Here is a 13,452-nt window from a genome sequence, read left to right as displayed (position 1 = left end):
TTTGATTTTGTAAGTTCTTGTGCTAAACCATCCTTGCACTTGCAACGCGCGGAATAATGTGAGCATAAAATTAAAATGCCATTGCTATCTTACCACAACCAAATAGAGACTCAGATCGAAAACTTTGTTGAAAATTTCAAGAAAAATGGCTCAGTCTTGATCAGTACTCTTAATGTGGAGGCTTATGGAACTTCTTTGAGGGAGGGATTTACCCAGTGGACCCCTTCAGACGATAGTACCACGGAATATCCTCGAACATCAGCGGGATGCTCTTCGTACGATTCCAGCTGTTCGGATTCATATTCATGTGAAGAAGCTGGCAACAGCGACAACGGTAAGCGATTATTTTAATCCTTATTTTTGTATTGAACGTTGTGTGCTTCTGCTTGCTTACATGTTATGGTTTGTGCATTAGATTGGCTTTATGTCAAGGGACAATAATGCATAATAGTTATTGTGTGTAAAATCCAGTTGAAAATTTTGTGAATGAATCAGTTAGTATAAGCACAGGAACCACTAAAATATCTACAGGCGTCCCGCGCATAACACAGTACTTGCACAACACGGATTCGATATTACACGGTTGTACCGTGGTTGACGGCGATACCGTGATGACTTGAATTTAACAGTACACGGTTTTAATATAAAACGAATTTTAAAATATTGAGCTTTGTGCTTGTTCAAAGCACTGAAAAAAAAAATTATTTAAAAAAAAAAGTCTCGTATAACACGGTTTCAGTACTACATGGTATGAATTAATCATGTTATACTAGGGACACCTGTACAGTTTTTACCTTAGTATATGCATTTTATTGTCTCTTTTGTGAAAGGTCATCTTCTTATGTTTAATCCAGTTTTTAATCGACTGCATAGACAGCATTTTTAGTAGAAAACGTAATTGAGAAGAGAACTAAGTCATTCGCCTCGTAAAAATGATGACAAAACTCTTCTAAAACTATTGACCATGGTTTTAATGTCGTGAGTGATGTATTTGATTTGTAATACATGTTGTGAATAGGATAAGTTTTAAATTTTTAATTTTAATATAATTATAAAAATATGAATTGACAACTTTTAAAAGATGGTAAATGCTTTTGTTCATATTTTTCCTTTTTTGTTCGAAGGAATGTATTTTTTTTTAAATGTTAGGATAACTGTCCCAAAGTATTTGAGTTTCATTTCCCTAACTATAAACGTAAGTGCTAAATTTGCTTTAACCACATTAAAAGTATCTTTTGTGTATAAGTTCTTTTTAAAACCAAAAATGTTTCTTTTTTCACATATCTCAAGTCTAGTGGCCCTAAAAATTTCTTTTCATTTAGTTAGTGTTCAACTAATATGGTACAATTGGTTTCAAGTTACTTTTGTTCCTTTTAAGGATGTTGTTTGCATGCTGAAAATCAAAGTAATTGGATCAAAGTGTTTTTCTTTGAGTTTATGTGTATCCAACTAAAACAATAATGATCGGCGATCGGGGATTTTTTCGTAAACCTATACAAATGTGTTTTATTGACAGGAAATCTCGTTAGGTAAAATACCACATTCTTATTTGCAGTGAGAATTAATTTCTTTAAATTAGGAAGAACTTCTCTTGGTAGAAAAAAAGAAACCAATCTGACTTCTGACAATTCTTCTTGGCTTAACCTACATGAGAATTTTGTTTGGTTGATGTCTTGGCAATTAAATACTCGTATCTTTTACGTGCTAAAAACATTTTTCAAAATGCTTTGCTTTTGTTTGTTTGGTTGATGCTTCATCAATTAAGCATCTTAACGTGCTTGAAACTATTTTCCAAAATGTTTTTGTTTTCATTTGTTTTGGATGATGTCTCAACATTAGAGCAGGAGTTAGTAACCGGAGTGAGCAAGTCCAGTCCTTGGCTAAGCAAAAGCTTGGGCAAAGAGCTCAAGTCACGTGACTCAACAACGACGAATGGTTGACACGTTTTGCGTGAAACTAGCGAAAGAAACCTGATTTCTTCCAAGGTTTTTTTAAAAAAATCTATCAAGTGGCTTGGGGCTTTCCTTCATGAATGCAAGTCTTCACTCCCTCCATTTTATCTCTTCTCAATAGTCTCATAAATTAAATATCATAAAATGCTAAAAAATCTATGTCAAAATCATTTGATTTCCTTTGTTTATGCTTATCCAAATGCGTTTCGTCAGTTACAAATTGTTCACAAACCAATAAATCATTTTGGTTTTAAACGCTATGAGTCATGTCATTACTCAGCGATGAGTTGGCGTGGCTATAAATAAAGTGAAAGTCTAGGTTATTTACCAAAAGCGTTTTCCTTTGAAATTAAAAGAGAAAACTTCCAAAAGGAGTGAGTTCATTGTGTTTTACGAGATGGCAACAATAAATATTAAGTAAAAGTATAAGTTATTTTGCCCAAATGAATCATGCTTTGTACCGCTGAGTTATCTTCTTAGCTAACATTATGAATCATCATCAATACTGAGATAATTAATCGAAAGAGTTAAAACAGAATTCCAGGAATCAAACTTTAATCTGTTAAATTGTTTTACCAAAAATATATTTTCTTTAAAAACATTAAGGAAACAAACTTTGGATGAACCTTCCAGATTTTATGACTCAGAATGGCGTCTTAAATTGACAGGATATTTTATCAATTTAATGAGAGAATTTTACGCCATATTCTAGTTGCACAACGTTGCTTGCCTCATGCGCTGTTGAGTCAGTAATAATCCTTATGTGTTGCTTGAAACTCAGTATTTTGTGTTCTTTTGCTTTAATCAAAATTTCAGTTCGAACAGATTTTGTCGATTTCTTTCCAAATGTACTTGTGTAATTTGTTAAAAATTGCTATAAATTGAGTAAAATATTACAAATTCTCGTTTCTAGTAATTTTGAAACATACTTTCGTTGTTTTGAACTTCATAAAATAAATGAACTTTTTAGTGGTTAAAGTAAACTAAGTTTCTCAAAATTACTTTCACATGATGTTCGTTCAGTTCTTAAAAAAATAATTTACTTTTTCAAAGTTTTACAGAACTTTGCTATTTGTTTCAGTCATTTATTCGAACAGTTGTTTATTAAGTATAAATATTTCAAATGGAATCTTCTTTTGAGCTTTATTAATTACTAGCAGTACCCGCACAGCGATGCCCGTGCTAAATATTTAATGGAAGTCTGTTGAATAAAAAAAAATTGACGCCCCCTCCCCCTTTGATGTAAAATGATAAAAAAATTTTGTATAAAATGCGAGCACACCATTTCAAAAAAAAAAAAACTTATTAAAGTTTCTTCGGAATTTAAAACTTTTCGTCAAATCATCTATATATATAAAAATGAATGTTTGTCTGTATGTCATCCATGAACTCAAAAACTACCCGGCAGATTTGGCTGAAACTTTCACCGTTTGTTATTTTTGGTACTGGGAATGTTTATAGATCAGTTCGAAAAAAATCCGATCGATAGTTCCTTTTTTATTCCAATTTAAGTCACAATCCATTGGATAAATACGAATAAAATTATCGGCTGCAGAAATTAATTTGCGTGAAAGATCTCATTCGCAACTCCAACGAACTATAGGGGGCACTGCAGTCACTGTTTAATGGCGGAATTGAAAACTAAAACAAACGCATGTGGTAGCGAAGAAAATGCTAAAAGTGTTGTGATTTTTGTTCGTATGTATGATTTTTTCGCTTTATTCGTTTGAAAAGATTTTTCAAAGTCTTGTGGATATTCTGACCCATATAGAAAGAGATTAGAAACCAAAAAGTATTACGAAAGTAAACAATTAATGTAGAACACACAGTAAGTTGTTCTGAAGCAGCCATTTTCACGATGTTGAATTCGGAATTCATAAATTTTTGGTTCGCTTCGAACGGCATTTTCATTTTGTACCGTTTTTTCTATACATTAGTACATATTAAGTTCAGTTTCGCGACATTTCCAGCATTTGTTGACATTTTTGTCACATAGTGCACATACGTGGCAGACTGTCAAGAGTAACGTTTAACACTAGATAATTTATTTCTATGACTATATGATTGGATATCCAAAGAAATCATGCATTTAATTCATTCGTCATGGAAATAATTTACCTGATATGCGAAATCTTGTCAAGATACATTATTCTTTCACATAATTTTAAAACCATAACACTATAAACAGATTTTTGGCGAACTTTTATTTTTTATTGTTCAAATTCTTAACGTTCTTTCTGGACTTTTCAATCTGTTCTGCGATAAATATTTTCAAGAAAATTTATTTGCATACTGTCTATTTCAGTAGGATACTGTAGTAACAAATTTTATTTAAATCATTTATGTGGAATTAGGTTAAAGAAAAGTGTCCACTCAATGTTGTTAAGTTCGTTTTTTTTCATCGAATTGAAAAACTGATATTTATTCAAATTCACTCAGAACAAAATAAATAAAATGTGTACTCACAGTTTTATATATGGTGGTAGTTTTCTTTTCAGTTGATTGACCATTATTTCTTTTTACTTATCGAATTCTGTAATCTTACTATCATTTTATTCCACTCATGATAAAAATTAAAAATGGTTTAACTAAAAACGCGAAAACTCGCCAAGGCTACTTTGCTTGCACAATACTAAAACTACTATAACCCTAAACAAATTTGGCGAAACCTTTCAGCTGAGAATAAAAGGAATAAAGTAAATTCTTTCTCGGTTATTCATTTTGTTCTACGATAATATATTCAAGAAAATATTTTGCATACTGTCCATTCCAACTAAATGATGCTGTAAAATATGGTAAGTTTAATTAATTTAAGATTAAAAAAAACTCATATTCTTACAAATTCATACAAAACAATAAAAAATTTTACCTGGTATAACGTTATCCAATTTTGTTAATCCAGAGTTTTCTTGTTTACGCTTCCACCATTTAATACTTTTTTGAAATAAATAAGAAAAACTAACATTATTTTGAGAAGCTCGAGAATACTACTAAGGGACGAATTAATTTCTGTAGCTGAAAGCAAACTAAGACACATCGATTGCGTTAATAAATACTCAGAACAAACTGCCTGTGTTTACGTCAACAGACACACGTGATGCGCAACGTGGCAATGTTTTAGGTGCAGACGCAGTTTTATAAATCACCGCAAGGTAGCGTATTCGAGCGCTGGAGTTCCGAATTGATAAGAAGTTAGCTGTTGCCATTTTTCTTGAGTTTGAACAAATAAATTCTTTCTTTATTGTTTTATGGCTTTTCATGCAACGGGGGGATTTAAAACTTTTTCTATTTGATATTTTTAGCGATTGATTGATCTTGCAAACTGCGTGAGTACGAAATTTGAATATAGTCACGGCTTCACTTGATACCTGAACCGATTATTATGAAAATTGCTATATATATATATATATATATATATATATATATATATATATATATATATATATATATATATATATATATATATATATATATATATATATATATATATATATATATATATATATATATATATATATATATATATATATATATATATATATATATATATATATATATATGTGTGTGTGTATTTTTCCACGGAGGAGGTGCATAATATGCTCATTGAAGCCACTCGCCACCAGGTGGCACTGCAGAGTAGCAACTTCTGCCCCGTTCAACCGATTGTCATGAAAATCAGTATAATGATGTATTTTTTTGTTGGCGTAGCAACGCGCGTCGGCTACAGCTAGTTAAATTATATTTACAGTTACTTTAAAACTCCATTTAGCGAGTGAAGCGGTTTTTACTGCAATTTAAAATATTTAAAATATTTCGCCAAATAAACAAAAAAAGACATCAAATAATATTTTTCAAACGTAAAAATAGTTCCGCAACTCTATTGCTTATCGCCAAACTCACCCAGCAACCACGCTCCCATAATCCATCCGTCTAACGAAAAAAAAAAGACCCAGTAGAACATTTAAAAATCATCGTCAGAAAAAAAGAAGAAAATGTCGTACATTTCACTCGGATAAAAACAAATCAAAAGTTTATTTTCTTCCAAAACAAATCGCCAAAACAATGAATTTCATTTACGTTGCTTTACAGCAATAATTCTAGACTGAACTGCACATCGCCTAACGCGCCAAGCGACCTCGCTACCGGAAACCAGACCTTTTGCAAGTGAAGCGGATGTTTTTTCTTTGGCAAAGAAAAATGTAAACTATATCACTCATTATGCCTCATTCATTATGCGTTGGGGGCCTTCGTGGCTTTGTGGTAGAAACTTCGCTTCAAATGCCGGTAAACGTGGGTTCGATAACCTCGGATACTCTGAGTGGTGTATTTCCTTTCTTTACGCTGAAAATCTTTCTCATGTTGTCTTATGTGTGATTAAATAAAAAAGTCCAAAATCTCGAGGCAATGGCCTTCAATACTTCCATGGTTATTAACTGGGGGTTTGGCGCTGGTAGTTCTTATCGTCTGCAGCTGAGCCTTGAACTTTAATTTAATTATTATAATTTTCATTGCTCGCGTGAGTGGCAACGTTAAAATTTAAGTTTCTTGATGGAACAAAAAGATTACTGAGTAGCGATAAGTCAAGCAGCGTTGCTGCATCACATTCTTTTCATTTTGAAATATCTCGATCATTCTAAGTCATATTTATTTCTAAATTTATGTTAAATGTTACGTTCGTGTGTTGTAATAAATGTTTCAGTATAGTTATTGCAAGTATATTTTATTGCGAATTCACAACGAAGAGTAAGCGGCTCTACAATCCAAAAAAAGTCACGTAGCCCGCCATGCTCAACCATTTTTGGAGCCACCAGTGAGGATTTTGTTGTTTCGTTTATGATTCATGGAATCCTTTTCATAAGGTACGATATTTTAAAATCTCTTGTAATGAAAAATGCAAATGTAGGACATTGCATAAAACGTAAATAACGGACATTTAATTCATATTCGAATACAAATTCCCATGAACATTACTATTCTAATTCATTTGTGCTATAAATGAAACTGAGTCTTTTATTCATTGAAATGGTTTATATTCTATTCTGAATGAAGTGTATAAGAAACGTTTATCAGAAAAATCATTCTTGAATGTTGATATATTTTGTTGTAATTCTCGGAAAAGGTTCTTAACCCTGGTTTACAACCAAAGATACATTCTATTCTATTAAACTTTATTGCATGATATAGATACATTCTATTCTATTTATTCTCATTCTATCTTTCATTTTGTGATAAACCATGACTTCGAAAGCTGCATCTGCGTATGAAAAAGCAAAAAAGAAACGAGCTACTATTCGTGCGGTAACAACTAAGCTACTGAATAAAATTTCTGAGCAGTTAAATAATGAAGACGTTACTGTGGAAGATTTAAGCACATTCAAGCTGCAATTAAATAGTAAGCTAAATCAAATTCAAGTCGCTGATGCAGAAGTTGAAAACTTAATCGAAGAAATGGATGAATTCGAAAATGAAATAGAAGCTAGCCAAGAATATTCAGATAAAATTCTAAATCTTCAGTTCGATATTGAAAGCAGAATTAAAAAAATTAAGCTTGACTTTGAGAAAGATAATCGGTCTACATTACCATCGTGAAGTGGACCTTTTCAAACAAGTACGAGCATAAATTTGCCTAAATTCGATCTTCCAGCATTTAACGGAAATATAAGTAATTGGATTAGCTTTAAACAAATTTTCATTTCGACTATTCATGATAATTCTAATTTAAGTCAACTACAAAAATTGCAATACTTGCATGCATCAGTTACAGAAGAAGCTGCTCGACTAATAAAGGGCTTTCCTATCACAGAAAATAATTATTCTCAAGCTTGGGAAACGTTAATTAGTCGTTATGACAACCAAAGAGAGTTATCATATGCTTTAGTTTCGAAAATATTTAGCATTAAACCAGTCAAATTGATGACTTCTAAATCTCTTCGGGATATTTTGGATTTTTGCAATGAAGCAATTCGTAATCTAAAAACGTTGGGATTTGAGTTAGACAAACTTTCAGAACTAATCATTATTCAATTTCTCGAAAAACGCTTAGATGATAATATCCGAAAACAGCGGGAGCTCACATTAGAAGATGAAGAAATTCCATCGTATAAGAAATTTATTGAATTTTTAGAAAAGCATGCCAGAAGCATGAAAACCTGCAAAGAAATCTATCCCAAAGAGGAACTTTTGAAATCCAAGAAGTCAGTTAGCTATAATTCCGTAACAAACGTTAATCGTAGAAGTTGTGTATTGTGCAATTTAGATCATGCATTGTTCAAATGTTCAGAATTCAAAAATTTGAGCACTCAAGAACGGTGGAATCTAGCGAAGAATAAACTTTGCTTTAACTGCTTGAGAGCTAATCACGATACTTCGAAGTGTAAAGTTACTTTTCACTGCAAAGATTGTTCTAAAAGACACCACACTCTCTTTCATGATTCTTCATACAAATCGAACCTTTCAGTCGATAATTCTGCACAGAGGTCAAGTGATTCTGTTCAAGTTAATAATTCTCAGTCCAGCAGTCTAGCTTTAACTGGTCTGAATAATTCGTGCAATATTCTGCTATCTACAGCTTTAGTCAAAGTCAAGGATTCTCAAGGACATTGGCAACTGTGTAGAACTTTACTCGATTGTGTTTCTCAAACCTCATTGATGACTGAAGAATGCTGTAATAGACTTAATCTAAAAACATTTTCAACTAATCACTTAGACATAGGAACTGGTAATCAAGTTGCTGGAAAGTCCAATTACTTAGTAAATTTAAACTTTACTCCACGGTTTAATTCAGAAACCTTTTCTACTAAAGCACTAATAGTTAAAGAACTTACTACAAAATTACCAAATTTCCTTATTTCTAGTCATAAATGGTCACACATTGAAAGTTTGCAGTTAGCAGATCCTGATTTCTACATCTCCAGAAACATAGACATAATATTAGGTGCAGATGTATTTTTTGACATAATTCAAGGTCGCAAGATAAGTGGTGGAAAAGACACACCTACAGCTATTCAATCAAAGTTAGGTTGGATTCTCTCAGGAAGGGTATCGTCCAAATTATATGAAGGTACAGAAAATACCAAATTGAGTCGCCATTCCAGTGTAAAAATTGATGAAGTTCTTCAGAAATTCTGAGAATTGGAATCTATTCCTCAGAAAGAAAAGTTAAGCATTCAAGACGCAAACTGTGACAAGTTTTACTCAGAAACTACAACTAGAGATGACACTGGAAGATATGAAGTCAAACTGCCATTCAAGGAAGAACCAAGTCTTGGAAATTCGAGAGATCAAGCGGTTGCACGATTTCTGTCGTTGGAAAGGAAACTAATCCAAAATCCTAGCATGTATGATCAATACAAGAATTTCATGAGGGAATATTTAGCCTTAAACCACATGAAATTAGTGCAAGCAGAAGAGATCATAGTAGAAGATCGCAAGTGTTTTTATATGCCACACCACGGAGTAATTAGAGAACATAGCAGCACCACAAAATTAAGAGTTGTGTTCGACGCATCAGCTAAATCATCAACAAACATCTCGCTAAATGATGTTTTGCATGCTGGACCCAAACTCCAGACTGATCTATCCCGACCAAAAGATTGAAGACTATAGATTGAAGACAGTGACTTACGGAACTGCTTGCGCACCGTATTTAGCCATAAGAACTATTAAAAAACTTGCTGAAGATGAAGAGATGAATTTTCCTAAAGCCTCAAAAGTTATCGACAAGGACTTTTACGTAGATGATCTATTAACAGGAGCCGATTCAATTCAGGAAGCTGAAAATCTCATGAGTGATTTAATTAATCTAATGAGAAGAGGTGGATTCACTCTTCGAAAATGGATATCAAATGAACAAAGTATTCTTTCAAAATTACCTCCTGAACTAAAAGGAACAGAACAGTCTATAAATATTGCTGAAGATCAGTCAGTGAAACTTCTTGGCATTCAGTGGGATCCAAATCAAGACACATTTGCGATTCATTTAAATCCAGCTCAAAAAGTCACCACAAAACGGCAATTATTGTCAAGCATTGCTAGAATTTATGATCCCCTCGGTTTCATTTCACCCTCTACAGTTTTAGCTAAAATTATGATGCAGAAATTATGGTTATGCAAGTCAAAATGGGATGATCCACTCCCAGACAGTATCCTTAAAGAATGGACAAGTTTTGCTTCACAGCTTCCGATACTTGAAAATATTCAAATGCCACGACATTTCTTCATCCAAAATTCTGCAGTAAAATGTATTCAAATTCATGGCTTTTGCGATGCTTCCCAAAAGGCTTTTGCTGCTGTCCTTTACATGAGATCAGAATTTGAAGACGAGAAAGTCAAGATTAGTTTAATCGCCGCGAAAACCAGAGTCGCACCACTAAAAACAATAACGCTTCCTCGTTTGGAGCTGTGTGCAGCTGTATTGTTAAGCCAACTCTACAAGAATGTAGTTGAAAATCTTGCCATTCAAGTAGATGAGTCATTCTTTTGGACGGATTCCCAAACAGTGCTTGATTGGATAAATTCCGAACCTCATAAATGGAAATCCTTCATTTCTAATAAGATATCGCAAATTCATACTAATACTCAAGTCGATGCCTGGCATCACGTTGTAAGCAAAGAGAACCCTTGTGATTGTGCCTCAAGAGGACTCATGCCTTCAAAACTTCTTAATCATTCATTATGGTGGAAAGGTCCTTCTTGGCTTTCAGATTCGCCAATAGTTATCCCTCCACAAAACCATTCAGCTCCGGAAAAAGAAAAAATCTCAGAAGTGTCAGAGAAAACGGCAAGTTATTCTAATCAAGTAGAAGGCGAGTTAAACTTCATTCATAACTATTCTTCGCTGAGTAAACTTACTAGAGTAGTTGCGTATAGCGTACGATTTATTCAAAATGCAAAATGTGACAAAAATAATCGGAAAGTAGGTTCGCTTAAGACATCAGAATTACTTGACGCCACAACTCGCATTGTAAAGTTGGTCCAAGATTCAGAATTCAAATCGGAAATTCATGCAATTCAAACTAAAGGGAGTTTGCCAGCTAAAAGTTCCTTAATATCATTGAATCCTTTTCTTGACAAAAACGGTATTTTAAGAGTTGGCGGCAGACTTAAACACTCTAATATGTCAAATGATCAAAAACATCCAATGCTACTTCCTAAAAATCATCACCTTTCGGATTTAATTATAGATTATTATCACAAACTCTCTCTTCATGGAGGAACACAAGTTGTACTCTCACTCATTAAACAGCGGTTTTGGCTGATATCAGGAAGAGATAAAGTCAGAAGAAATATTCAGCGTTGTCTGACATGCTTCAAGATGAAGAAGAAAATCATGTGCCAAATTATGGGAGATTTACCTAAAGATCGCGTTCTTCCTCCCAGACCATTTCTCAAAACGGGAATAGATTTTGCAGGGCCGATAATAACGAAGCCAAATCTCAAGAGAACAAGGGTTACCACAAAGTCATACATTGCTTTATTCATTTGCTTCACGACAAAAGCAGTTCATCTTGAAGTTGTGTCCGAACTAAGTACAGATTCATTCTTAGCGTGCCTCAGAAGATTTATATCGAGAAGAGGGAAACCTTCAGACATATATACTGATAACGGCTCTAACTTTAAAGGTGCAAGAAACTATTTATACAGTCAAATGGAAATTCTTAAATCAGCATCAGTTCAGGACTTTGCTTCAGAATTGTTTATTAACTGGCATTTCATCCCACCCAGTGCACCTCATTTTGGAGGTATCTGGGAGTCTAACATCAAATCAATGAAGCAACATCTTTTCAAAGTATGTAAATCAGCAGTGCTTAATTATGAAGAATTATCAACTTTAATTATTCAGCTTGAAGCATGTATGAATTCAAGACCACTAACTCCTCTTAGTAGTGATCCAAACGACCTTGATCCCTTAACACCGGGTCACTTTCTGATTGGAGCACCGCTTATAGCAATGCCTGAGTCTTATCATGCAGAAAATTCGCTATCATACACTTCAAGATTTAAATTGATTCAAGCTCTTCGCGAAGGATTCTGGAGGCGATGGAGTGCTGAGTATCTCACACAGTTACAGCAGAGAAGTAAATGGAAGTCATCTAACCCAAATATAAAAACTGGACAACTGGTGTTGTTAAAAGAAGATCTCAAACATCCCATGAAATGGAGTTTAGGAAGAGTTATGGAAACTTTTCCTATAGATGATGGAGCTGTAAGAGTTGTTCAGGTGAAAACTACATCAGGAACATTTAAAAGACCAATAACTAAGATTGCTCCCCTACCAACTTAGACTTAGTTTTGGACATTTGTCCAATGGGGGGGAGGGGGGGAGTATGGTAGTTCTTATCGTCTGCAGCTGAGCCTTGAACTTTAATTTAATTATTATAATTTTCATTGCTCGCGTGAGTGGCAACGTTAAAATTTAAGTTTCTTGATGGAACAAAAAGATTACTGAGTAGCGATAAGTCAAGCAGCGTTGCTGCATCACATTCTTTTCATTCTGAAATATCTCGATCATTCTAAGTCATATTTATTTCTAAATTTATGTTAAATGTTACGTTCGTGTGTTGTAATAAATGTTTCAGTATAGTTATTGCAAGTATATTTTATTGCGAATTCACAACGAAGAGTAAGCGGCTCTACAATCCAAAAAAAAGTCACGTAGCCCATCATGCTCAACCAGGCGCTATCGTCAATTATGGGCTATAACTGTTTGCTTTTGTCACTATCAGCAAGGCCATGGCCGTAGTACATTAACCCTTGGTCTTTGGCGTCCACAAATTTGGCGACAATTGGGAAAATTGCTAAGACTCCTAGTTTTCAAGCTCTTCCCGCAATTTCTACATTGTTTGGGGGAATTATCATAACGTAGATCGTAAAATATGCAGAATTGGCGAGAACATTTCCCATTGCTTATAATTCTGCGGCGCCAAGTTTGTGGTTCTTTAAGAAATTAAAATGAAGCGAAGCTAAAAGACGTAACCATGGCAATGCGAAACAAAACATCAGTAATTTTAATGGAGATTAGATTTATTCGAACTTTATTTTTAACGGCTTGTAACTTTTTTTCTTTGGTGATAGAAGGTTATTTTTTCGACCATAGGTCGAGATATTTCTGGAGTAAAAAATGTCGCTTTTTCCAATGGAGTGAAAAAAAAAAAACTGTAGGACGATTCCTTCACTTTTTATTGATAGATTTAATGTGGAAAGTATTGCCAAAATTTCAGCTAAGCCTAAAAAAGTTCGAGATAAAAACGCAAATTGTTCCCGTCATAATGACGTTAGAGCATTGAAACAAATTGCTTAGAACGCGGAAAATTCTACTCTTTTCAACAATATATAATATTAATATGTGCAAGTAATTTTTCACCCCTTTAATAGCCAATAATAGGCAATTTACGTGAAATTTGCGCCTAAATTGGAGTAAAAAAAGAACGGATTTTTTTTCGAATTATAGCCTATGTTACTCAGTAAGAAAGCACCTTTCATATAGTGAAAGAATTTTTCA

At 33.6% G+C, this 13,452-nt stretch overlaps 1 protein-coding gene across 1 annotated transcript in view; it reads left to right on the top strand.

Annotated features, from left to right (window-relative positions):
- The first annotated feature begins 218 nt into the window (after positions 1-218).
- LOC129234585 (guanine nucleotide exchange factor DBS-like) overlaps positions 219-13,452 on the top strand; it is a 226,753-nt gene continuing 213,519 nt past the window's right edge. Inside the window, exon 1 of the mRNA XM_054868612.1 lies at positions 219-334. The gene's annotated coding sequence lies outside the window, so the exon portion shown is untranslated. The remainder of the gene's footprint in view (positions 335-13,452) is intronic.

Source organism: Uloborus diversus, chromosome 1 (assembly GCF_026930045.1).
Source record: "Uloborus diversus isolate 005 chromosome 1, Udiv.v.3.1, whole genome shotgun sequence".
Lineage (NCBI taxonomy): Eukaryota > Metazoa > Arthropoda > Arachnida > Araneae > Uloboridae > Uloborus > Uloborus diversus.
This window is presented reverse-complemented; position numbering and strand designations above follow the sequence as displayed.